At 39.5% G+C, this 26827-nt stretch overlaps 1 protein-coding gene across 5 annotated transcripts in view; it reads left to right on the forward strand.

The window, feature by feature from the left end:
- DGKD (diacylglycerol kinase delta) overlaps positions 1 to 26827 on the forward strand; it is a 173032-nt gene that overhangs the window by 58953 nt on the left and 87252 nt on the right. The window contains exon 1 of one of the 5 annotated variants that reach the window (XM_077155456.1): positions 17572 to 17676. The exons of the other annotated variants lie outside the window; for them this stretch is intronic. The gene's annotated coding sequence lies outside the window, so the exon portion shown is untranslated. Of the gene's footprint in view, positions 1 to 17571; positions 17677 to 26827 lie in introns of those variants that run through there. 5 annotated transcript variants of the gene reach the window in all.

The following is a 26827-nucleotide window of genomic DNA, read 5'->3' on the forward strand; positions in this document are numbered from 1 at the left end:
ATCTGTAAATCAATTTAGGTAGGATTGACATCTTAACTATATTTAGTCTTCCAATCAATGAACACGGTATGCCCTTCCATCTGTTTAGGTCTTCTGTGATTTCTTTTAGCAGTTTTTTGTAGTTTTCTTTATATAGGTTTTTTGTCTCTTTAGTTAAATTTATTCCTAGGTATTTTATTCTTTTAGTTGCAATTGTAAATGGGATTCATTTCTTGATTTCCCCCTCCGCTTGTTCATTGCTAGTGTATAGAAATGCTACAGATTTTTGAATGTTGATCTTGTAACCTGCTACTTTGCTGTACTCATTTATTAGCTCTAGTAGTTTTGTTGTGGATTTTTCCGGGTTTTCGACGTATAGTATCATATCGTCTGCAAACAGTGATAGTTTTACTTCTTCCTTTCCAATTTTGATGCCTTGTATTTCTTTTTCTTGTCTAATTGCTCTGGCTAGAACCTCCAACACAATGTTGAATAATAGTGGTGATAGTGGACATCCTTGTCTTGTTCCTGATCTTAGGGGGAAAGTTTTCAATTTTTCCCCATTGAGGATGATATTAGCTGTGGGTTTTTCATATATTCCCTCTATCATTTTAAGGAAATTCCCTTGTATTCCTATCTTTTGAAGTGTTTTCAACAGGAAAGGATGTTGAATCTTGTCAAATGCCCTCTCTGCGTCAATTGAGATGATCATGTGATTTTTCTGCTTTGATTTGTTGATATGGTGTATTACATTAATTGATTTTCTTATGTTGAACCATCCTTGCATACCTGGGATGAATCCTACTTGGTCATGATGTATAATTCTTTTAATGTGTTGTTGGATACGATTTGCTAGAATTTTATTGAGGATTTTTGCATCTATATTCATTAGAGAGATTGGTCTGTAGTTTTCTTTTTTTGTAATATCTTTGCCTGGTTTTGGTATGAGGGTGATGTTGGCTTCATAGAATGAATTAGGTAGTTTTCCCTCCACTTCGATTTTTTTGAAGAGTTTGAGGAGAATTGGTACTAATTCTTTCTGGAACGTTTGGTAGAATTCACATGTGAAGCCATCTGGTCCTGGACTTTTCTTTTTAGGAAGCTTTTGAATGACTAATTCAATCTCTTTACTTGTGATTGGTTTGTTGAGGTCATCTATTTCTTCTTGAGTCAAAGTTGGTTGTTCATGTCTTTCCAGGAACCCGTCCATTTCATCTAAATTGTTGTATTTATTAGCGTAAAGTTGTTCATAGTATCCTGTTATTACCTCCTTTATTTCTGTGAGGTCAGTAGTTATGTCTCCTCTTCCATTTCTGATCTTATTTATTTGCATCCTCTCTCTTCTTCTTTTTGTCAATCTTGCTAAGGGCCCATCAATCTTATTGATTTTCTCATAGAACCAACTTCTGGCCTTATTGATTTTCTCTATTGTTTTCATGTTTTCAATTTCATTTATTTCTGCTTTGATCTTTGTTATTTCTTTCCTTTTGCTTGCTTTGGGATTAGTTTGCTGTTCTTTCTCCAGTTCTTCCAAGTGAACAGTTAATTCCTGCATTTTTGCCTTTTCTTCTTTTCTGGTATAGTCATTTAGGGCAATAAATTTCCCTCTTAGCACTGCCTTTGCTGCATCCCATAAGTTTTGATATATTGTGTTTTCATTTTCATTTGCCTCGAGGTATTTACTAATTTCTCTTGCAATTTCTTTTTTGACCCACTCGTTGTTTAAGAGTGTGTTGTTGAGCCTCCACGTATTTGTGAATTTTCTGGCACTCCGCCTATTATTGATTTCCAACTTCATTCCTTTAGGATCCGAGAAAGTGTTGTGTTTGATTTCAATCTTTTTAAATTTGTTAAGACTTGCTTTGTAACCCAGCGTATGGTCTATCTTTGAGAATGATCCATGAGCACTTGAGAAAAAGGTGTATCCTGCTGTTGTGGGATTTAATGTCCTATAAATGTCTGTTAAGTCTAGCTCATTTATAGTAATATTCAGATTCTCTATTTCTTTATTGATCGTCTGTCTAGATGTTCTGTCCATTGATGAAAGTGGGGAATTTGAAGTCTCCAACTATTATGGTATTTGTGTCTGTTTCCCTTTTCAGTGTTTGCAGTGTATTTTTCACGTATTTTGGGGCATTCTGGTTCGGTGCGTAAATATTTATGATTGTTATGTCTTCTTGTTGAATTGTTCCTTTTATTAGTATATAGTGTCCTTCTTTGTCTCTTTTAACTGTTTTACATTTGAAGTCTAACTTGTTGGATATTAGTATAGCCACTCCTGCTCTTTTCTGATTGTTATTTGCATGAAATATCTTTTCCCAACCTTTCACTTTCAACCTATGTTTATCTTTGGGTTTAAGATGTGTTTCCTGTAGACAGCATATAGAAGGATCCTGTTTTTTAATCCATTCTGCCATTCTATGTCTTTTGATTGGGGAATTCAGTCCATTAACATTTAGTGTTATTACTGTTTGGATAATATTTTCCTCTGCCATTTTGCCTTTTGTATTATATATGTCATATCTGACTTTCCTTCTTTCTACACTCTTCTCCATACCTCTCTCTTCTGTCTTTTCGGTTCTAACTCTAGTGCTCCCTTTATTATTTCTTGCAGAGCTGGTCTCTTGGTCACAAATTCTCTCAGTGACTTTTTGTCTGAGAATGTTTTAATTTCTCCCTCATTTTTGAAGGACAATTTTGCTGGATATAGGAGTCTTGGTTGGCAGTTTTTCTCTTTTAGTAATTTAAATATATCATCCCACTGTCTTCTAGCCTCCATGGTTTCTGCTGAGAAATCTACAGATAGTCTTATTGGGTTTCCCTTGTATGTGATGGATTGTTTTTCTCTTGCTGCTTTCAAGATCCTCTCTTTCTCTTTGAGCTCTGACATTCTAACTAGTAAGTGTCTTGGAGAACGCCTATTTGGGTCTAATCTCTTTGGGGTGCGCTGCACTTCTTGGATCTGTAATTTTAGGTCTTTAATAAGAGTTGGGAAATTTTCAGTGATAATTTCTTCCATTAGTTTTTCTCCTCCTTTTCCCTTCTCTTCTCCTTCTGGGACACCCACAACACGTATATTTGTGCGCTTTATATTGTCCTTGAGTTCCCTGATACCCTGTTCAAATTTTTCCATTCTTTTCCCAATAGTTTCTGTTTGTTTTTGGAATTCAGATGTTCCATCCTCCAAATCATTAATTCTATCTTCTGTCTCTTTGAATCTATCATTGTAGGTATCCATTGTTTTTTCTATCTTTTCTACTTTGTCCTTCACTTCCATAAGTTCTGTGATTTTTTTTTTCAGTTTTTCTATTTCTTCTTTATGTTCAGCCCATGTCTTCTTCATGTCCTCCCTCAATTTATCGATTTCGTTTTTGAAGAGGTTTTCCATTTCTGTTCGTATATTCAGCATTAGTTGTTTCAGCTCCTGTATCTCATTTGAACTATTGGTTTGTTCCTTTGACTGGGCTTATTTTCAATTATTTGAGCGTGATCCGTTATCTTCTGCTGGCGTCTAGGCATTTAGTCAGATTTCCCTGGGTGTGGACCCAACAAGGTTGTAAGATTTTTCTGTGAAATCTCTGGGTTCTATTTTTCTTATCCTGTCCAATAGGTGGCGCTCGTGGCACACGTTTGTCTGCGGGTCTCACCAGTAAAAGGTGCTGTGGGACCTTTAACTTTGGAAAACTCTCGCCGTCCGGAAGGTTCGCTAGCCGAAGCGGCTTGGAAGAGTGCGAGCTGGCCCGGGGTCCGAACGAGGGGAGGGTCGCTGGCCGCCGTAGCCCAGGAAAGCGCCCATCCGAATTTCCTAGTCGGCTCGGCGCGACAAGCGTAGCGGGAGGGCGCCAGCGGCAGCAGCCCGCCCGGGGGAGTGCACGTTCCCGGGGAGTCACGGGTTTGGAAGGGGCCCCCCCCACCTGTCACCGTTCTCCGCGGCCTTGGGATTTCCGATCCAATTCTCTCAGTTGGTTCGGGGGGCTGCGCGTGGTGTGAGCGCCAGCCGCCGCAGTTTGAGGAACCGCCTGTCCAATTCTCCCAGCCGGTCCGGGAAGGGGGAAGGGAGTGACTCCGGCCGCTTGCCGCCCCGCCCGGTGAAGCCCGCGCCCCTCGGCGATCTCACCCGAGCGGCTTCTCTCAGCCAGCCAGCCGTTCCAGGATGGGGTACGCTGTCTTTTTTATCTCTGTTGTGGCTTTGGAAGCTGTTCTGTATCGTTTCTACTCCCCTAGTAGCTGTCCTGGAGAAGAAACTAAGCTCTGCGCGTCTTACTAAGCCGCCATCTTCTCTGGAAGTCTGTTTTTCTTTTTTTATCAGTGGCTTATGCCAGGTTTATCTTCGTATTTTATAATGATTTTAAATGAACACCCTTTTTTCTAATCTTTACACTGACGGTTCACAGATTTTCTTAATGTTCTATCTGCTAATAAGAACCCAAACGGTAATGGCCTATACTTTGTCGTACTCTGAATCTTACAGAGTGTTTAGTCACGTAGAATGTGTGACTCAACACTTTGTCTCACGAGCTGCTCAGGTGGTCATAATGAACATAAGAAAGGAATGGCAGACAAGGAAGAAAAATAATTTGAAATGCTCTGCTTTCCATTAAGCAGAGTCAAAATGTGGTTGTGTTTATAACGTTATTATATGGCTCTAAGAACATCTTGTTTTCCATTGTGGAGTGTTGCAGAGGAGGCTTCTGAAACTTGCCTTGATATAGTTACCATCTTTTAAGTTATCTGTATATATATATTTTTTTTTCTGGGGGGAGGAGAGGTGCATGGTTAGGAAATTGAACCCAATCTGTATATTTTTGGTTGAAATCTTGTACAGTTCTTTCTTTCTCTTTTGTATTGTTGGTTTTGCTTACTGGGTGTCTGGTGTGTAGTGAACCTGCTTTCTTCTAGTCTCTGGTTTTGGTTTGAAAGAGGTCTTTTTCTCTTAAACTTCTGGGTCATGTGTTTTGTCTTGTTCTTTGGGGACTTTGCTCGATTATTCATTCAGTGATTTAGCAACTATTTATTGAGGGTCTCCCCACAGCCAAACACTATGCTGAGTGCCAAAGTTCTAGTGGTGAGCAGAAATGCACAGGGTCTCCATCAAGTAGGGCATAAAATAACCCCACGTGAGGTATGTTACAATCTGTGATAAGTGTGAGGGAATAAAGGCTACTTGATATATATGATGAAGAGGACCCCAACTGGTTTTGGGGAAGGGTTGGGCAGTCTTCCTTGACATTCCTTTCTTGACATACTTTAGAAAAGTAGTGATAAATCAGTTGAAGAGAAAATGTGTGTGTCTGTATGTTGTTTGTACAGGCATTTAGGAAGTGAGGGTATTTCCTTATTTCTTTTCATTGGCTTTGTATTTCTCCTCCATGATTATTGATTCATCTTTGACCTTGCTCTCCTCATTTTCGTTGTTATCACCATGTCCTACTTTGGTCTCTTTTACAGTCATCTCCAGCAGCCTAGAGCCAGAGCAGCCTGTAGAGTTTAGTACTTTTATTTAGTTATTTCTCCATGTCTGTTTTTTTTGTTTGTTTGTTTTTTGACCTATATAATGTCCTATCTTGGTAAAGATTTGGTAAGTTTTCATTGCCACCTTTAATGTGACGTGAAGTTTTAAAATGCAGCAAAGTCAAATAAGAGCGGTCAGACCCTATACTGCTTTGTTCTCGCACTGCTGCCCGCACCTTTGTACCTGCTGTCTTGGTGCTTTGGTGCTTCCCATCCCTCCCTGAGAACCATTCCTCAAAAATAGGGCCCAAATGCCCCTTTACCATGGACTCTTCCTGGTCACCCCATGTCAGCAAGGTATACCACTGCTGCCTGTACCTGCGTCTTTAGAACTAAAAAAATTTTGGTACTGATTTATAAATAGGTGACTTTCAGAGTTTTCCCTTTTTTTTTTTTTTTTTTGAGGTATAGCCAAGTTTGGAACCAACTCTGGAGGTGGGAGGGGTATTTCTCACCATTCATAGGTTGCTATTTATTGGAGTACTGGGTCATACCCCATGTTAACTTTTAAGCTTGAGGCCAGGGGTTCTTTTTTGCAGGGCACTGGTCCCCAGGGTCTCACCCCCACAGGCCTCAGTGCATGTGCTGGCTGGGTAAGTGGGTGAGCTAGAGGAACCGGGAGGTGTTGCTTCTTTCTCAACACTGAGAGGACACCGAACTGTTTCTGTCTTGTGAAGTCCTGCTCCACCAATGCTCATCATTATGAGTTTTCTTCCCAAGCAGGACTTCTTGGTTTGGTATTGTTATCCACTTTACAGGTGTCTGTCACATAGGAGCCATTCATGGAGCTTCTGCCTGGAGGGTATATTTCTGGATTCTGCAGAGCAGCTTTGGGATGGAGCCAGAACCTTTGCTCCCTTATGTGTGTTTTCAGCAAGTGTGACAGCTTAAAAAAAATCTCTTGTTTATCCCCCGAGAATAGAAATCATTTGACATCAGGGCTTTGCCATGGCAACATAATTACTGAATCAAAACAGAAATCAATTGGAAAAGTTGTATATTTTAGAAAGAGTTGTTTTCCCTTCTTTGAACAGCCAGCATTATGTAAGGAGCCTAAGGATGTGCTGAGCAGATAAAATGCCTTCACTACTCAGGCAGTTTTCTGGGCCCTGTTAGAGGAGCAAAGAAGTAATGGTGGGTCTGGTTCTGTAATACAGGGAGCTGGTGATAAAAAGCAGCTGGGTCTGCCCAGGTTGGTCAAGTTTAGGGAAGAAGTATTCAGAGGCTGTGAGTGCCTCCCAGATACCAGACCCTGGATGCCGGTCAGGATCAGTGACTTCTTACAGTGTGTAAATTGTAATAATGATTTTAAAGAATATTTAATATAGGAAAAAAGAAAGATTCCACAGTAGCTCAGCAGTTGTTTTCTTTTTTCATGTTCCCCTTGACTTTTTTCACAAGCATACACTAAATTTCATGTATATTATACTGTGTATCAGTGTTTAACTATGATTTTTTTTAGAAATTACAGAAATTTTAATGAACAGATTCATTATAATTACTCCCATTATAGTATATTTTATCAACATCATAAGGATCATTATGATTAATAACAACCATTCTAATCAACAACAACAAAATTGTAGAAAACTAGGGGAAGTTAATAAACTTGCTGAAGTCCCAGAACTGAAATGATAGTGCCAGAATTCAATGACATCATGTCTATTAACTATAATTTTAAATTTTGTTTTATTTACTGTGTTCTTGTAAATTTTCCCATGAGTTGCCACAATGATCAGTTTTGTATGGTGCAAAGACTTCACTGGGTTGATGTGTCATAATTGGTCTGTTTACTTACTCCTATGGTATTTGAAACTTAGAATACTTTCAGTTTTTCCTTTGTAGATAATGATAGAATAAGCATCTTAAATCATAGGAGGAAAATTTTGCAAAGGAGTGTTGTTTCCACCTGCAGAGAGCTGTGATGCGGAGTCACCTTTGCCCAGGAGGTGGTGAGAATGAAATTTCAGATATATGTATGTACAGGTTGCTTCTACATACTACCATATACAGCGCAGCGTATGGAAAAAGGAATTCATATGTAATGTGGGTAGAAAAATCATAAACATCTGGATTAGAATTAGAACTAGGTTTGGCTGTGGACCAATTTCCTTTGGCTGCCATAAGAAATCATCATAAACTTGGTGGCGTAAAACCATAGAAATTTATTCTCTTCTACTTTTGGAGGGCAGAAATCTGAAATCTAGGTGTCATCAGACCTGTGCTCCTTCCGTACTCTAGGGAGAATCCTGTCCTCATCTCTTCCAGCTTTGGGTGACTACCAGCACTCCTCCACATGTTGCCAAATCATTCCAACCTCCACCTCGGGTCACGTGGCTGTCTCCTCTCCTGTCTGTGTCACATCTCTCTCTGCTTCTCCTTACAAAGACATTTGTCAGTGGAATGAGGGCTGTTTAGTTTGCTAAGCTGCTGAAAGCAGATACCCTAATGGGTCGACCTTTTTCCTTTTTACCAGTTTTATTGGTATATAATCCACAACCATCCAAAGTGGTTCACAGTATCATCACACAGTTGCGCATTCATTACTGCAGTCAATTTTAGAACATTTTCATCACTTAAAAAACAAAAAAACAAACAAAACCCACATGCACACACACAAAACCAAAACCAAAAAACCCCCACCAAAACAAGAACAAAAATAAGGAAAACCCCCCTAACAAAACCCCATACCCTTTATGCCCCCCACGTTATTGATCTCTAACATTGGTGAGGTGCTTTTATTACTGTTGATGAAAGGATATTAAAATATTACTGTTAACGATAGTCCATAGTTTGCAATAGCTACATTTTTCCCATGTACCACTGTTACTCCTTGTAGTAGTGATGTATATTTGCTCATGAAAAATCATTTTTATGCTTGTACAATTTTTTTTTAATTTTTTATTTTATTATTAATTAAAAAAAATTACAAGGAAGAAACACAAACATTCCCAACACATACACTCAGCAATTCACAGTATCATCACATAGTTGCATATTCATCATCATGATCATTTCCCAGAACATTTGCATCAATTCAGAAAAAGAAATAAAAAGACAACAGAAAAATAAAAAAAAAACAGAACGAAAATTTTACATACCATACACTTTACCCCTCCCTTTTATTGATCACTAGCATTTCAAACTAAATTTATTTTAACATTTGTTCCCATTATTTATTTTTAGTCCATATGTTCTACTCGTCTGTTCACCAGGTAGATAAAAGGAGCATCAGACACAAGGTTTTCACAATCACACAGTCACATTGTGAAAGCTTTATCATTATACGATCATCATCAAGAAACATGGCTACTGGAACACAGCTCTACATTTTCAGGCAGTTCCATCCTGCCTCCATTATATCTTGGTTAACAAGGTGATGTCTACTTAATGTGTAAGAATAACCTCCAGGATAACCTCTTGACTCTGTTTGGAATCTCTCAGCCATTGACACTTTCTCTCATTTCACTCTTCCCCCTTTTGGTCGGGAGGATTTTCTCAATCCCTGGATGCTGGGTCTCAGCTCATTCTAGGGTTTTTCTCAATCCCTTGATGCTGAGTCCGAGTTCATTCGTGGATTTCTGTCCCATGTTGCCAGGAAGATCCACACCCCTGCTAGTCATGTCCCACGTAGACAGGGGGAGGGTGGTGAGTTTGCTTGTTGTGTTGCCTGGAGAGAGAGGCCACATCTGAGCAACAAAAGAGGTTCTCTTGGGGGTGACTCTTAGGCCTAATTTTAAGTACGCTCGACCTATCCTTTGTGGGTTAAGTTTAATATGAACAAACCCCAAGACTGGGGCTCAGCCTGTAGCTTTGGTTGTCCACACTGCTTGTGAGAATATCAGGAATTCAACTTGGGGAGGTTGAATTTTCCCCCGTTCTCACCATTCCCCAAAGAGGACTTTGCAAATACTTTTCTGCTCACTGATCAAATCACTCTGGGATTCATTGGAGCATCACTCTGGACAAGCCAACAAAATCTCATGTCTTACCCAAGATTCCATGTACTTAGGTTGTTCAACCAAGCTATTTACATAAGTTATATTAGGAAATGCACTAGTCAAAATATAAATTTTGTACCAAATAAACGTTTTTTGCTTTAGTCTCACACATAAGTTGAAATTTTAAAATATTAATTACTATCTGTTTTCAGCACACTGCAGTAATGACGTTCTTTTGTTCTTCCTCATGCAAAAACACTTCTTAAATTTGTACATTTAGTCACTATCATTATACACTCTAGGCATTCCTAGATCATACCATCTCAATCTTTATTGTCTATCTTTCTTTGTGATTTCATTTATGCCCCAGCCCTCCTCCCTCTATCATTCTCATATGCAGCTTCATTCAGTGTTTTTACATAATTGTATTACAGTTAGGTAATATTGTGCTGTCCATTTCTGAGTTTTTATATTCAGTCCTGTTGCACAATCTGTATCCCTTCAGTTCCAATTACCCAATACCTTACCCTATTTCTATCTCCTGATGGTCTCTGTTACCAAGGAAATATTCCAAGTTTATTCACTAATGTCAGTTCATATCAGTGAGACCATACAGTAGTTGTCCTTTTGTTTCTGGCTAATCACACTCAGCATAATGTCCTTAAGGTCCATTCATGTTACATACTTCATAACTTTATTCTCTCTTACAGCTGCATAATATTCCATCTTATGTAAATGCCACAGTCTGTTTAGCCAACTGTCTGTTGATGGACATTTTGGCTATTTCCATCTCTTGGTAATTGTAAATAATGCTGCTATAAACATTGATGTGTAAATGTCCATTTGTGTTCTTGCCCTCATGTCCTTTGAGTAGAGACAGCATATAGATGGGTCCTGTTTTTTAATCCATTCTGCCAGACTATGTCTTTTGATTGGAGAGTTTAATCCATTAACATTCAGTCTTATTACTGCACGGGTAGTACGTTCTTCTACTATTTTACCTTCTGGATTTTATATGTCATATCTAATTTTCCTTCTTTTTACCTTTACTCATAGTCTTCCTTTCTACACTCTTCTCCACACCTCTCTCTTCTGTCTTCGTATCTGTCTTCGTAATGCTCCCTTTAGTATTTCTTGCAGAGCTGGTCTCTTGGGCACAAATTCTCTCAGTGATTTTTTTTCTGAAAATGTTTTAATTTCTCCCTCATTTTTGAAGGACAATTTTGCTGGATATAGAATTCTTGGTTGACAGTTTTTCTCTTTTAGTAATTTAAATATATCATCCCACTGTCTTCTCGCCTCCATTGTTTCTGCTGAGAGATCTGCGCATAGTTTTATTGGGCTTCCCTTGTACGTGATGGATTGCTGTTCTTGTGCTGCTTTTAAGATTCTCTCTTTCTCTTTGACCTCTGACATTGTGATTAGTAAATGTCTTGGAGTATGTCTATTTTGGATCTATTCTCTTTGGGGTACGCTGTACTTCTTGGATCTGTAATTTTAAGTCCTTCATAAGAGTTGGGAAATTTTCAGTGATAATTCCCTCCATTAGTTTTTCTCCTCCTTTTCCCTTCTCTTCTCCTTCTGGGATACCCACAACACGTATATTTGTGTGCTTCATATTGTCTTTCAATTCCCTGAGTTCCTGCTCACATTTTTCCATTTTTTTCCCTATATTTTCTTTTTCTTGCCAGATTTCAGATGTTCCATCCTCCAGTTCACTAATCCTATGTTCTGTCTCTCGAAATCTACCATTGTAGGTTTGCATTGTTTTTTTCATCTCTTCTGCTGTGCCTTTCATTCCCATAAGTTCTGTGGTTTGTTTTTTCAGACTTTCAGTTTCTTATTTTTGTTCATTCCTTGCCTTCTTTATATCCTCCCTCAGTTCATTGATTCGGTTTTGATGAGGTTTTCCATGTCTGTTCGTATATTCTGAATTAATTGTTTCAGCTCCTGTATGTCATTTGAATTGTTGGTCTGTTCCTTTGACTGGGCCATATCTTCAATTTTCCTAGTGTGATTTGTTATTTTTTTCTGGCATCTAGGCATTTAATTACCTTAATTAGTTTATTCTGGAGATTGCTTTCAGTTCTTTTACCTAGGGTTTTCTTGCTGGATGAATTTGTTGTCTATCTGTTCTTTGACATTCAGTTCAGCTTTATTTGGACCTCTAGCTTAAGTTTTGTTTAACAGAGGAGAATTTTTTAGTTCTTATTTTCTTGTTTCTTGCCCTGTTTTTATGGTGCCTCCGCCCCCCCACCCTAAGTAGGGTCTAATTAGATATTATAGACCCCAGCCAGATTTTCCCAGATCAAACTGCCCTCCTATCAGTAGGAAAGAGTCACCTGCATCGGTTTTCCCTAGGGTGAGATCCAGCAGGTTGAAAGACTTTCCTGTGAAGTCTCTGGACTTTGTTTTTCGTATCCCCAAGTGTGTGGCACTTGTCTGCCTGCAGGTCCCACCAGTGTAAGATGATGCAGTACCTTTAACTTTGGCAGACTCTCCCTGCTAGGGGCGTGGTGGAGACAGAGGAGAGGTTGTAGGCTGGTTTTAATGGCTTCAAATTACCAAGCCCTGGTGTTTGAATTCCTTGAGGGAGGGATTCCACCTGAGTTGGGCTTCACCCCTCCCCCGGGGAAGGCACAGGCTCCAGACAAGCCCCCAAAAGAGCTCACTTCTGCCTATGCCTAGGGCAGTTGCAACCTGAGAAGCCCTGCCGCTATATCTAAACACAGTCAAGCCTTTGTAGAAACACAGCCACAAAAACCTCTGTTTCCTTCTTCCCCCCCCCCCCCCCTTTTTCCGTCAGCCCTGCCCCCTTGGCGCCAGGGCAAAAATGAGCAAGCTCTGCTTTGACCAGGTTCACCTAAGCTGGGGTCCTATTTTTAGTAGTCAGAATTTGTTAATTAATTCCACAATTGACTCTTGATTGTACTCAGTCCCTGCTGCTGGTAAAGTCTCTTTCCTTTCCCCTCTGGGAAGTAGCCTGTGGGGGAGGGGCGCTGGCCACAGCAGCTTTGGGAACTCATGGTTCTGGGGGGGGCTCGCAGCTGGTCCAGACTGGGGTGCTCTGTGTGTCCAGTCACTGACGTGGCCCCAGGAGCTGTTCTGTACTGTTTCTGGTTATTTAGTAGTTGTTCTGGAGGACAATCTAAAATGCACACATTGTTAAGCCGCCATCTTGACCCGGAAGTCTATGCTTGTACTATTAATCACCATCATCTTCCAACGCAAGATTCATTGTGTTACACAGTCTCATGTTTTTATCTTCTGTCTTTCCTTTTAGTGATATACCTGACTCTAAACCTCTGCTTTCACCCACAATCACAGTCCTAATTCAGTGCTCTTAATTACACGCACCATAATGTGCTACCATCACCTCTGTCTGTTTTCAAACATTGAAATTCAACCTAGTTAAAAGTTCTGCACACATTAAACTTCAACTCCCTATTTTAGCCTCAGTCTATTTCCTGGTAACCTATATTCCACATTTTAACTCTATGGGTTTACTTATAATTAGTTCATATATATGAGATCATATAATATTTGTCCCTTTGCGTCTGACTTATTTCACTCAACATAATTTCCTCAAGTTTCCTCCATGTTATGCATGCTTCAAGACTTCATTCTTTTTTATAGCTGAATAGTATTCCATCATTTATATACCCCACATTTTGTTTATCCATTCATTTGTTGATGGACACTTGGGTTGTTTCCATCTTTTGGCAGTTGTAATAATGCTACTATGAACATTGTTGTATGGGTTTGGTTTTTTTTTAGTGAATCATAAATTTTATTTCCAAGTGTAAACATCACTAAATATGCATATATGTTAAAACAATAAAATATACAATTCCATTAGTCTTTTTCTTTTTTGCATAGGACATTATTACAATATAGAGTCTATGCCATACAGAGTATATACAGAGTTTCATCCAAGCAAGCCAAGGCCAGAGTGGGCATTGTACAACTGTGAATACGTCAGTGTAGAGGTCTGGGAAAGATGAGATGTGGTCTTCGGAGCATGGGATGATGCTGGTTAGAAATAACAACAAAAGTTCCTACAGAAAAGGAAAATATGTGCTCAATGAAAATAGTCTTGGATCCTTGGGTTTTGCCTTTAGATTGTGGCAAAAGATTCCAGAGAAGCTCACATCAATGGCTTTGTCAGGGGAATGGGCTGTCTGTGCAGCTAGGGGACCACTGAGATATGCAGTGCACTCCCATCCACACACTGATTTCATGTCCTACACAAGCCAGGAAAAAGCCCATTACCTGGACAGTGCATAGTTGCTCAGTAGATACCCACACATGGGGCCCTCGAGGTTATTGGCACTGGGAACTCTGGGGGTCTCAAGACCAGACCAGGGATGCACAGCCCCTTGCTTGCGCCCAAAAAAGGACCCCTGACCTTCAGACTGGATCCTAGGCCAAGGGAAGTGTGCACCTGTAGAGGGGTCCCTGGGGCTGAGTGGAGGGGCCAGCCTTTATTTAGCCAGGCCTGTAGCTTTCTCTGCAGGCATTTAGCCCACAATATATTTTGACTTTTAATAGTGGAAATTTATAGGGTTATAGATTTGAGACTGTGAAAATGTCCAAATCCAGGCATCATCGAGACAATGCTATTTTCCTGAAGATGACTTCCATTGATCCTGGACTCCTCTGTCACATGGCAGGGCACATGCCAGTGTCTGCTGGTCTCTCCCTTCTATTCTGGGTTTTGTTGCTTTCAGCTTCTGACTTCTGTGGCTTTCTCTTTCTCTCTATCTGCCCCCCCTCCCTCCCCACTTATCTTGTTTATAAAGGATTCCAATAAAAAATTAAAACCCACCCTGGGCCAAGCCTTAATTGAAGTAACCTAATTAAAAGGTCCTCCTATAATAAGGTTACATCCATAGAAATGGATTTGCTTTAAGAACATGATTTTCTGGGGTACGTACAGTCCAAACCAGTACAAGGGCCCAAGATGGTCTCCTCATTTAAAGATTGCAGTCTTCATTACATTTGCAAAGATCTTTTTTCCAAATAAGATTACGTTCACAGGTTCTGGGAATTAGGATGTGGGAATAGCTTGGGGATGGGGTGGGAACACCAATCAACCTGCAGCTGCTTGCAAGAGAATGGCACAAATACATAAGGTTTTATTCTTCCTCACAGAAGGCAGTTCTCTAGGGTCATCTGGGTCTTTCCAGGATTTGATTGTCCTGGTCCAAGAAGGCTGCCCTATCTCCAGTCGCCCCCACATCCCCTTTTGGGGAGAAAGGGAAGGGAAAAGGAAGTGTGTTGCCTGGCAGGGGTTCTTAGTCTGGGTTCATGGGTCCCACCCCCAGGGGCCTGTGGCTGTGACTGTATTTTATGAAAATTGGCTTCCTTTGCAACCCTAGTTTTTTTTTTTTTTTTTTTTTTCAATTTAGAAACATTCTGAGAATGGGTCCATAGGCTTCACTAGACCTGCTTAGGTTCATGGCACAAGAAGAATTAACTCTTCACATGACTTCCCCAAAGTATGATGTACCATTTCTACTTGTGTCCTACTTAGTCGTGTGGCCAATACAATACAGCTGCTGGGATAGGGACACAGCAGGCATTGTCACTGGTATCATCGGAAGTACCTGGAAGTAGGTCAGAATAGCCAGGCCATGCCAAGCAAGAAGTGGTTATTCATGTCTCTACTTATAACTTCCTTTTCTCAGAATAATTTTGTTGAAATACTTTATGGTATCCAGAAGTTTCTTGAGATGTATTAAAAGGAAGGTTTTCCTTGCTAGCTGTGTGACCTTGGGAAGGTACTTCATCTAAGGCACAGTTTTCTCATCTGTAAAATGGAGGTGGTAACAGAAGCCGGCTCATAGGTTGTTGTGATAGTTGAAAAAGGTAATCCTTATGCATTGTGTGGTATAAGGGTTGACCCACAATTACCCTCTTTTTTTTTTTTTTAATACCTCTGTAGCCCCTCATCACTGTGAGTAGGAAAGTAATAGGGTTCAGCTTGCCCACCTCAGTAGTTATAACATTCCAAAGGGTTTCAGATGAGGCCAGTTTTACAGACAGCATTAAAAAATACTTTGCATCTGAACTGAAGGGTAGATATCAGGAAAGAGTTACTATCCTTAAATGTTATCAGGCTGTAACCAATGCAAAAAGAACACAACAATTAAAGGAAAACCATATGTACTTAAAAATACCTTTATTTAATTGCCAACTGAAAAAAGTAAGCCATGTAATGGATATAAGTAATATTTATAGGTGTTTAAATCTTGTCTATTTTACGTTTAAGTGCCATTTTTGTTTGTTGAATAAAATGAAAATTGTTAGCCCGCAAAGGGTGGCACCTTGAACCTGAGCTTCTCAGTTGATTCCAGTAAAAGTCTGCCTGTGGTGTGGTCGTGGTTGCCCCTTTGGGGAGGAACCATGGCTTTTATCCAGATTTCAACATCAGTTTTTCTTCTTTGCTTGTTTGTAGTTCCATATTTCCTCAGCAAAACACCTAAGCTAATCACTAGAGAGGGGAACCTGCATTTAATTGGTGAATTTACTTGCGGGGAAGACTCTTCCCAATTCCTGTGATTGGCGGCCCAGATCTGGGGATGGGGAGAGTCTTGCTCGGTGGGGGCTGTCTCCTAAGTCATTCTGAGGGAGGAAGTGTCTCTCACTCTGCCAAGACAGGAAGACACACATTATGATAGCAGTGTCTGCCTCCTCAGTCACTGCGATGGGCCTCGCATGGGATTCCTAGAGAACCAGAGTTTTCTGCTGAGCTCTGCCGCTTGTCAGCAGAGAGTTCTTGGGCAGCTTCAACCAACCCAGCTTTGTCTTCCCACCTGCAAAGTAGGGTTGTACTACTTAGCAAAATGTAGGAGGGAAACCAGCGCAAATGTGGAGCATCTGACACGGTCAGTGCTTAGTAAATTAAATGATGTAATTATTAAAACCTACCACGGACAGTGGAGCAGAACTGGGAGAGTAATTGCAGAAGGGAGTCATCTGTTGAATTCTATGCTTTATAATCCACTCTTGTTCTCAGTTTCAAGAAGCAGGAAGAAACAGGCCTTGAGCCAGAGTGGTGGCTGGCCGTTTTTGTTGTTCTTTTTTGCCAGGGCAGCAACTGTTTTTGTGCTCAGATGATCTGAAGAGCCAGGTACTGTAGGTAGAGACTTAGGATTCAGTTCTTAAAACAGCTCCAAGCTAACAGAAACAGAATAGCCTCTCTTGTTCTGGCTGCCAGGCTGGTGAATGATGGAATGAATTGTGGTGTCTGCTAAATAAGTATAGAGCTGTGGTGGAAAAGGACTTTGCTGCCTGTCTGGGCTGTGTTTAGATCATTGAGTATCGGTAGCATTTGTGAAATCTGAGCCATTTTCATGAAGTTATTGAGTATTGAGTGAGTGTGTATGTAAAAATATACATGTATATACGTGGGTATATGTGTATGTCTGTATATACTTGTTAATTTCTTTATTTAGAAGTGACAGAAGAAACAAAAATATGGATCTTGAGAGACTGTAATTTGACTGTAGTTCTTTTGAAAGAAAAGAGCTCTGAGAAAAGGGACAGTGGGGAAGGTGCGTGGATTGAATTAAATTTGGTTTTAGGGTACCTAGGAAATGAATGATTTTAGTCACTCTTTACCTGGTAGTCTTTGGTAAAATTACAAGGGATGTGACTGAGCCAAATCCTGTATGTCTTTTGTTTTTTTTTCCTTGCAAGTTAGGAAAATAGTATCATTCTCTAGAAAATTATGTTTTAAAGAAACAAAACCAAACCTTTATCCCAGAATAACCTGGTATTTCAGAATGTGCAGAGTGGTAGTGTTCTAGTTTGCTAGCTGCCAGAATGCAACACACCAGAGACGGATTGGCTTTTAATAAGAGGGGATTTATTTTGTTAGTTCTTCAGAGGATAGGCAGCTAATTTTCCACTGAGGTTTTTTCTGACGTGGAAGGCACAGGATGGTCTCTGCTGGTCTTCTCTCCAGGCCCCTGGGTTCCAACAACTTTCCCTGGGGTGACTTCTTTCTCCATCTCCAAAGGCCTGGGCTGAGCTGCTTAGGCTGTGCTACATTGCATTCTCTCATTTAAGCACCAGCCAATTAAGTCAAACGTCACTCATTGCAGCAGACACGCCTCCTAGCCGACTGCAGATGTAATTGGCAACAGATGAGGTTCGCCGTACCGTTGACTTCTGTCTGCAGCAACAAGATTAGGTTTGCTCACCTGGCCAAGTTGACAACTGAATCTAACTAACACAGGTAGGATCCCTTTATTTCCTTGCAACAATTCGTTATCAAATTAAGATAATTCCTGTTATATGGTGGGAGACTGTGCTGCTGTTCATTTTGCAGTCCCCCTCTACAACCTAAGAACCTGATTTGACTTGTAAACTCAAAGATGAAACATGATCCTGCTCCCTCCCATTCCTACCACCACTTTTTTTTTTAACAAGAGGAGGCCTGTAGGAGCTGTTGTGGCTAGTTGTGTTCTGGATGTGAGTTTAGCCCTCCAGACTTGAGCCTGGTGTAAAATGTGCATAGATTATAGAGGTAGGAATGTCCCTATCCAGATTCATCTCTGGTCCCTGCTGGACTTTGTGTTAGAAGAGGCATTTTGTGTTAGGGTGCCATATTCTCTGTTGCCAGTTATTCACTTGCCACAGAGGTTTAAAGAGGGTAAATTGGAGTTATTAGACTTTGGCAAAAATAGGAGTAGTGGTGGCCTCCACCCCATTTTTTAATTTCTTTTTTAGAAAGGGGGCTGGGGGGATAGGGCACAAAAGTGACACCTACCTTGGAGGCAGGAGCCTACCCCTGACATTGATAGGTAGGTAGGACTGTCTCTTCATCTGTCAAATAATGGCATGGGCAGAGCTGGGGCCGTTGCCAGCTCTGGTTCCCTCTGTCTTTGAGGAACAAAGTTTGAGACTTGCTTTGTGCAAGAAGTAGCTAACCACCTAATTGCTGAGAAATGGCTTGGGAATTTGTTTTTCCCAAAGGCTAGTGCTGGTGTGTCCAGGGCACTCACATTCATAAAGCCTATTGTAGCTACGGTTAACACTAGTAAGTATTTTTAGCACCTATTTTGACTTCTAAGTTAGTTGCTTGTTTCCTGGCTTGGATGACAAACCCTTTGGTCACCCTAGTCATTCACAGAAAGGTTCACAATATCCTTTAAAGAATATTCCAGTTCACTGAGATATGCTGACATAAAAAATTTTACAGTATAATTCATGCACAACCAACCACGCATATTTAAAGTACACAGTTTGATGAGTTTTAATGTGTGTGTCTTTTAAAGCTATCCCTGCAGTCAAGGTAATGAATATTTCCATGCCCCCAAATTTCCTGGTATTCCATTCTTCTTCCTGTGCTCCTCCCCAAGCAAACAAGCATCTGTTTTTTTGTCATTGAAGATTAGTTTGCACTTTTTAGAAATACATATAAATTAAATAATGCAGTATGTACTTTTTAATGTCGGGCTTCTTTCAGTTTAATGATTTTGGTATGTCAGTAATTTGGTATGTCAGTAATTTGTTCCTTTTAATTACTGAGTCCATTTGTATGGATTGTCTACAGTTTGTTCACCTTTTGGTGGAAATTTGGAGTGGTCCAGGTGTGGTCTATTATAGATGAAGCTGCTGTGAATGTTTGTATACAAGTCTTTCTGTGACATGTTTTCATTTCTCTCGGGTAAATAACTAGTAATAGAATTGCTGGACTATATAGTAGGTGTATATTTAACTTTTTTTTTTAGTAGTAGAGTTTATTTTTTTTAAAGCAGTTTCATTTTACAGAAAAATGGGGCAGACAGTATGGAGTTTGCATGTATGCCCCCTCCCTTGCATTATTTTCCCTGTTAATGTTTTGCATTAATATGGTACATTTGTTAAAGTGGATGAGCCTATTTCAATACATTATTAGTAACTGAAGTCCACAATTTACATTAGTTTTGAAAAGTGCATAATGTCATGTACCCACCATTATGATGTCATACACAAGAGTATCACCATCTGAGAATCCTGTGTTCCATGGTTTCATCCCTCCCTCCTTTGCACTGAATCCCTGGCAACTGCTTATCTATTAGCTATCTCGAGTTTTGCCTTTTCTGAAATTATCATATAGTTCGAAGTTTAGTGTATGTAGCTTTTTCAGATTCAGTAGCAATATGTGTTAAGTCCTTCCATGTTTTCTCATGGCTGGGTAGCTCATCGATTCCCTTGTGTAGTTTACCAAAGTTTGTTTATTCAGTCACAGTTGAAGTGTATCTTGGTTGCTTCCAGTTTCCGGCAGTTGTGAATACAGCTGCTATTCACATTCATGTGCACATTTTTGTGTGGACATAAGTTTTCAACTCATTTAGGTAAATACCTAGGGGCACAATTGCTTGATGATTTATGGAGTGGTATCACCAGCTCAGTGTTACCAACTCGGTGTTACCAGTTCAAGTGAGTTTTTGGGATACTCACATGGAATGGTAGAAGTTTTTATATTTCTTTCTCATGAGAAAGGACACTCACAAGGCAAGTGAGTGCAAAGTATGGAAGCACACAGGTTCCTTTTATCTTTAATCTCTAACATAAAGGAGTCCCTCCCCGGGTTCACCATTGGCTGGCTACTTAGGAGTTACAATCTAGTCTTGGAAACTAACTAATCGGAAAGTGAGTTTTTTTTACACCTTATTATCATAATTATTCATTTTAGTTTTTGATCAGTTACCAATAAGGGTATGTTGAATCCTACCTATTTGCATATCTGACTGCCCTTAGATAGAGGGGGTCAATCTGGTAACCTTTATGCTCTAAGCATTTATCATATTCTAGTAAACTTAATCTTTCATTATCATATGTTTACATGGTTTCGGAAATGTGGGCCTGGTTAGGAGGTGGAGACTTAAACAAGGGGACTTCATACTTCCTTATTTGAGTGGGAGGAGTCCACCATCCCTTACAATGGTATGGTAAGCCTATGGTGGGTCTTGGAAGAAACTGCCAGCCAGTCTTCCAAAGTGGCTGCACCCATTTGGCATTCCCACCAACGATTAATGAGAGCTCCTGCTGTGCCCCTTCCCATCTGCATTTGGTCTTATCAGGGGCTTGAATTTTAGCCATTCTAATCAGATTCGGATCTTGTTTTGTTTTGTTTTACTTTTTGCATGGGCAAGCTCCGGGAATCGAACCCGGGTCTCTTGCGTGACAAGTGAGAATTCTGTCACTGAGCCACCATTGCCCTGCCCTGGATCTTGTTTTAATTTGCAGTTCTTAATAGCATGGGATGTGGAACATCTTTTCATATGTTTTTTTGCCAACTGTTTATCTTTGGTGAGATGTCCATTCACATCTTTTGCCTATTTTCAGATTGGGTTGTTTGCTTTCTTATTGTTGAGTTTTCTCTAATATTTTTATTGTGAATGTTTTTCCCTGTTTGTGCCTTGCCTTTTTCTTTTTTAATTTTTTTATTAATCAAAAAAAAGAAAAGAAATTAACACAACATTTAGAAATCATTCCATTCTACAAATGCACTCAGTAATTCTTAGTATCATCACATAGATGTATGATCATCATTTCTTAGTACATTTGCATCGATTTAGGAAAAGAACTAGCAAAACAGCATAAAAAGATATAGAATGTTAATATAGAGAAGAGAATTAAAATAATAATACTAATAAAATATATATATATAAAAAGGAAAAAGAAAAAAACAAAACCAAAAGATACAAACACACAAACAAACAAACAAAAAACCATATTTCAGGTGCAGCTTCATTCAGTGTTCCAACCTAGTTACATTACACTTAGGTATTATTGTGCTGTCCATTTTTGAGTTTTTGTATCTAGTCCTGTTGCACAGTCTGTATCCCTTCAGCTCCAATTACCCATTATCTTACCCTGTTTCTAACTCCTGCTGGTCTCTGTTACCAATGATATATTCCAAGCTGATTCTCGAATGTCGGTTCACATCAATGGGACCATACAGTATTTGTCCTTTAGTTTTGGGCTAGACTCACTCAGCATAATGTTCTCTAGGTCCATCCATGTTATTACATGCTTCATAAGTTTAGTCTGTCTTAAAGCTGCATAATATTCCATCGTAGGTATACGCCACAGTTTGTTTAGCCACTCGTCTGTTGATGAACATTTTGGCTGTTTCCATCTCTTTGCAATTGTAGATAATGCTGCTATAAACACTGGTGTGCAAATGTCCGTCTGTGTCTTTGCCCTTAAGTCCTTTGAGTAGATACCTAGCAGTGGTATTGCTGGGTCGTAATCCATTCTGCCATTCTATGTCTTTTGATTGGGGAATTCAGTCCATTAACTTTTAGTATTATTACTGTTTGGATAATATTTTCCTTTACCATTTTGGCTTTTGTATTATATATATCATATCTGATTTTCCTTCTTTCTACACTTTACTCCATACCTCTCTCTTCTGTCTTTTCGTATCTGACTCTAGTGCTCCCTTTAGTATTTCTTGCAGAGCTGGTCTCCTGGTCACAAATTCTCTCAGTGACTTTTTGTCTATAAATGTTTTAATTTCTCCTTCATTTTTGAAGGACAATTTTGCTGGATATAGGAGTCTTGGTTGGCAGTTTTTCTCTTTTAGTAATTTAAATATATCATCCCACTGTCTTCTAGCTTCCATGGTTTCTGCTGAGAAATCTACACATAGTCTTATTGGGTTTCCCTTGTATGTGACAGATTGTTTTTCTCTTGCTGCTTTCAAGATCCTCTCTTTCTCTTTGAGCTCTGACATTCTAACTAGTAAGTGTCTTGGGGAATGCCTATTTGGGTCTATTCTCTTTGGGGTGCGCTGCACTTCTTGGATCTGCAAATTTAGGTCTTTCATAAGAGTTGGGAAATTTTCAGTGATAATTTCTTCCATTAGTTTTTCTCCTCCTTTTCCCTTCTCTTCTCCTTCTGGGACACCCACAGCACGTATATTTGTGCGCTTCATATTGTCATTCAGTTCCCTGATCCCCTGCTCAAGTTTTTCCATTCTTTTCCCTATAGTTTCTGTTTGTTTTTGGAATTCAGATGTTCCATCCTCCAGTTCACTAATTGTAGCTTCTGTCTCTTTAGATCTACCATTGTAGGTATCCATTGTTTTTTCCATTTTTTCTTCTTTGTCCTTCACTCCCATAAGTTCTGTGATTTGTTTTCTCAGATTTTCTATTTCTTCTTTTTATTCAGCCCATGTCTTCTTCATGTCCTCCCTCAATTTATTGATTTGGTTTTTGAAGAGTTTTTCCATTTCTGTTCGTATATTCAGCATTAGTTGTCTCAGCTCCTGTATCTCATTTGAACTATTGGTTTGTTCCTTTGACTGGGCCATATCTTCAATATTCCGAGCGTCATCCATTATTTTCTGCTGGTGTCTGGGCATTTGATCAGATTTCCCTGGGTGTGGGACCCAGCTGGTTGAAAGGTTTTTCTGTGAAATCTCTGGGCTCTGTTTTTCTTTTCCTGCCCAGTAGGTGGCGCTCGTGGCGCTCGTCTGTCTGCACGGCAGTCGGCCCGGGAAACCGCGCGTGGAGGCGGGGGTCGCTGGCCACCGCGGCTTGGGAGAGTGCCGGTCCTAATTGCCCAGCTGCCCCGAAATGCCAAGCGTGACGGGAGGGCCCCGCTATCCAACGTTCCCAGTCAGACCGGGGAGCCACGTGCGTGGAGGGGACCCCAGTCGCCAGCTGCCCCGGCCGGGAAAACGTGCGCCCCTCGGGTATCTCACCGCAGAGATTCTCCCTGCCCGTTCAGCTGTTCCAGAATGGGGTATGCTGTCTTTTTGGTCTCTGTTGTGACTCCGGGAGCTGTTTCGTATTGTTTCTGTTTCTTTAGTTGCTTTTCTGGAGGAGAAACTAAGACCCGCGCGTCTTACTAAGCCGCCATCTTCTCCGGAACCCTTGCCTTTTTCTTAATGGTATCTTTAGATGAACAGAAAATTTCATTTTGATGAAATTTAATTTATCAGTTTTTGGTCTTTGGTTCATGCTTCTTGTGTTCTATCTAAGAAACCTTTGCTTCCATAGGATTGCAAAGATTTTCCCCTTGGATACCTTATAGAAGTTTTGTAGTTTTAGGTTTTACAGTTAGAATTATGAGTGAGATACAGTTAATTTTGTGTGTGGTGTGAAGTAAGGAGCTGCTGTTCGTGTTTTTCTTCCATATGATATTCATTTGGTCCAAGAGCCTTTGTTGAAAAGACTTTCTTTTCCCCATTATGTTACCTTGACACCTTTGTCAGAAGACAACTGACCTTATATTTGTGAGTCTTTTTCCAGACTTTCTGTTATGTTCATTGGTTTGTGTGTCTGTTCTTACACTAACACCACACTTTCTTGATTACTGCAGCTTTATAATAAATATTGAAATCAGATAGGGTAAGTCCTTTATATTTGTTATTAAAATAATGCTTTGGTTATTCTAAGTCATTGCATTTTCATATGAATTTTTTAATTAAAAAATTTCTACAAAAAAGTCCTGCTGGAATCTTGATCAAGAATACACTGAATCATAAATCCCAGAGTGATTTAAACAGTGAATAAAAAAGTATTTGCAAAGTCCCTTTGGGGAAATGGTGAGAAAGCAGGAAAATTCAGCTTCCCTGAGTAGAGAATTCTTGATATTCTCACAAGCAGTGGGGACAACCAAAGCAATAGGCTGAGACCCTGTGTTAGATTCAGTTGTCAACTTGGCCAGGTGAGCATACCTAGTTTTGTTGCTGCGGACATAAGCGAATGGTACGTGAACCTCATCTGTTGCTAATTACATCTGCAGTCAGCTAGGAGGAGTGTCTGCTGCAGTGAGTGATGTTTGACTTAATTGGCTGGTGCTTAAATGAGAGAACGCAATGTGGCACAGCCTAAGCAGCTCGGCATTCCTCACCTCAGCACTTGCAGCTCAGCCCAGGCCTTTGGAGATGGAGAAAAAAGTCACCCCAGGGAAAGTTGTTGGAACCCAGGGACCTGGAGAGAAGACCAGCAGAGACAATCCTGTGCCTTCCACGTAAGAAAGAGCCTCAGTGGAAAGTTAGCTGCCTTTCCTCTGAAGAACTAACAAAATAAATCCCCTTTTATTAAAAGCCAATCCGTCTCTGGTGTGTTGCATTCCAGCAGCTAGCAAACTAGAACAGACCCCAATCTTGGGGTTTGTTCATATGAAGCAACCCCGCAAAGGATAAGCTAAGCCTACTTAAAATTAGCCCGAAGAGTCACCCCCAAGAGAACCTCTTTTGTTGCTCACATGTGGCCTCTCTTTCTCAGCCAATACGACAAGCAAACTCCACCGCCCTCCCCCTCTCTGAGTGGGACATGACTCCCACGGGTGTGGACCTTCCTGGCACCGTGGGACAGAAATCCTAGAATGAGCTGAGACTCAGCATCAAGGGATTGAGAAAACCTTCTCGACAGAAAGGGGGAAGAGCAAAATGAGACAAAATAAAGTGTCAGTGGCTGAGAGATTCCAAACAGAGTTGAGAGGTTAATCTGGAGGTTATTCTTATGCATTAAGTATGTATTACCTTTTTTAGTTAAGGTGTAATGGAGAGGCTGGAGGGAACTGCCTGAAAATGTAGAGCTGTGTTCCAGGAGCCATGTTTCTTGAAGATTATTGTATAGTAATATAGCTTTTGCAGTGTAACTGTGTAATTGTGAAAACCTTGTGTCTGATGCTCCTTTTATCTACCTTTTCAACAGACAAGTAAAACATAGGGATTAAAAATAAATAATAGGGGAACAAATGTTAAAATAAATTTAGTAGATTGAAATGCTAGTGATCACTGAAAGAAGGGATAAGAGATATGGTATGTATGAATTTTTTTCTATTTTCTTTTTGTTTCTTTTTCTGAATTGATACAAATGATCTAAGAAATGATCATGATGATGAATATACAGTTATGTGATGATATTGTGAATTACTGATTATATATGTAGAATGGAAAAAAAAGATAACATTGAATCTGTGGTCAATTTGGGGAAAGCTGCCATCATAATGAAATTGAGTCTTTGAATTGATGAGCGTGTTATATCTATTTATTTAGGCCATCTTTAATTTCTCTCAGCAATGTTCTGTAGTTTTCAGTGTAGGGATCTTTAATGTCTTTTATTAGATTGATTCCTATGCACTTTATGTTCTTTTTGTTCTATTAAATACATGGAATTTTTGAAGATTTCGCTTTCCAGTTGTTTGCTGCTAATATATAAGAATATAGTGGGTTTTGTGACTTTGCAAAATGCACTTATTAGTTCTAGTAGTTGTTTTGTAGATTCCTTGGAATTGTTTATGTAAACAACCATACCGCCTGCAAAGAGGGACAGTTTTGCTCCTTTCTTTCTGACTTTAAGCCTTTTATTCCTTTTCTTGCCTTATGGTGGATGTGAAGGTACCCACACAATGTTGAGTAGAAATGAAGAGCAGGAATCATCTCATTGTTTCCAGTTTTCACCATTATAATGAATGATGCTAGCTATCAGGTTTTTTTATTAATTCTTTTTTTAAAAAAAAACCAAAAAAAAAAAAAACCAAACAAATGCAAACATTTGTAATTTTTGAAAATTCCGTTCTACATATATAATCAGTAATTCACAATATCATCATATAGTTGCATATTCATCATCAGGATCATTTCTTGGAACATTTGCATCTATTCAGAAAAATAAATAAAAAGAAAACAGAAAAAAATATATACATACCAACCCCCATTCCCCCTCACCACTCACCAGCATTTCACTCTAAATTTATTTTAACATTTGTTCCCCCTATTATTCATCTTTATTCCATATGTTTTACTTGTCTGTTGATAAGGTAGATAAAAGGAGCATCAGACACAAGGTTTTCACAATCACACAGTCACATTGTGAAAGCTATATCATTATACAATCATCTTCAAGAAATATGGCTACTGAAACACAGCTCCACATTTTCAGGCAGTTCCCTCCAGCTCTCCATTACATCTTGACTAACAAGGTGGTATCTGTTTAATGTGTAAGAATAACCTCCAGGATAACCTCTTGTTTCTGTTTGGAATCTCTCAGCCACTGACACTTATTTTGTCTCATTTCACTCTTCCCCCTTTTGGTCGAGTAGCTATCAGTTATTATTATTATTTTTTAATTTATTTTTTATTATCAAATCAAAACAACATACAAACATGAGCATTCTTTTTTTTTTTAACTTTTTTTACTAATTAAAAAAATTAACAAACAAAACATTAAGATATCATTCCATTCTACATATACAATCAGTAATTCTTAATATCATCACATAGTTGCACATTCATCATTTCTTAGAACATTTGCATCAATTTAGAAAAAGAAACAAAAAGACAACAGAAAAAGAAATAAAATGATAACAGAGAAAAAAAAAGATTATACATGCCATATCCCTTGTCCCTCGCTTTCATTTACCACTAGCATTTC

This window comes from Tamandua tetradactyla, chromosome 3 (assembly GCF_023851605.1).
Source record: "Tamandua tetradactyla isolate mTamTet1 chromosome 3, mTamTet1.pri, whole genome shotgun sequence".
NCBI classification, from domain to species: Eukaryota; Metazoa; Chordata; class Mammalia; order Pilosa; family Myrmecophagidae; genus Tamandua; species Tamandua tetradactyla.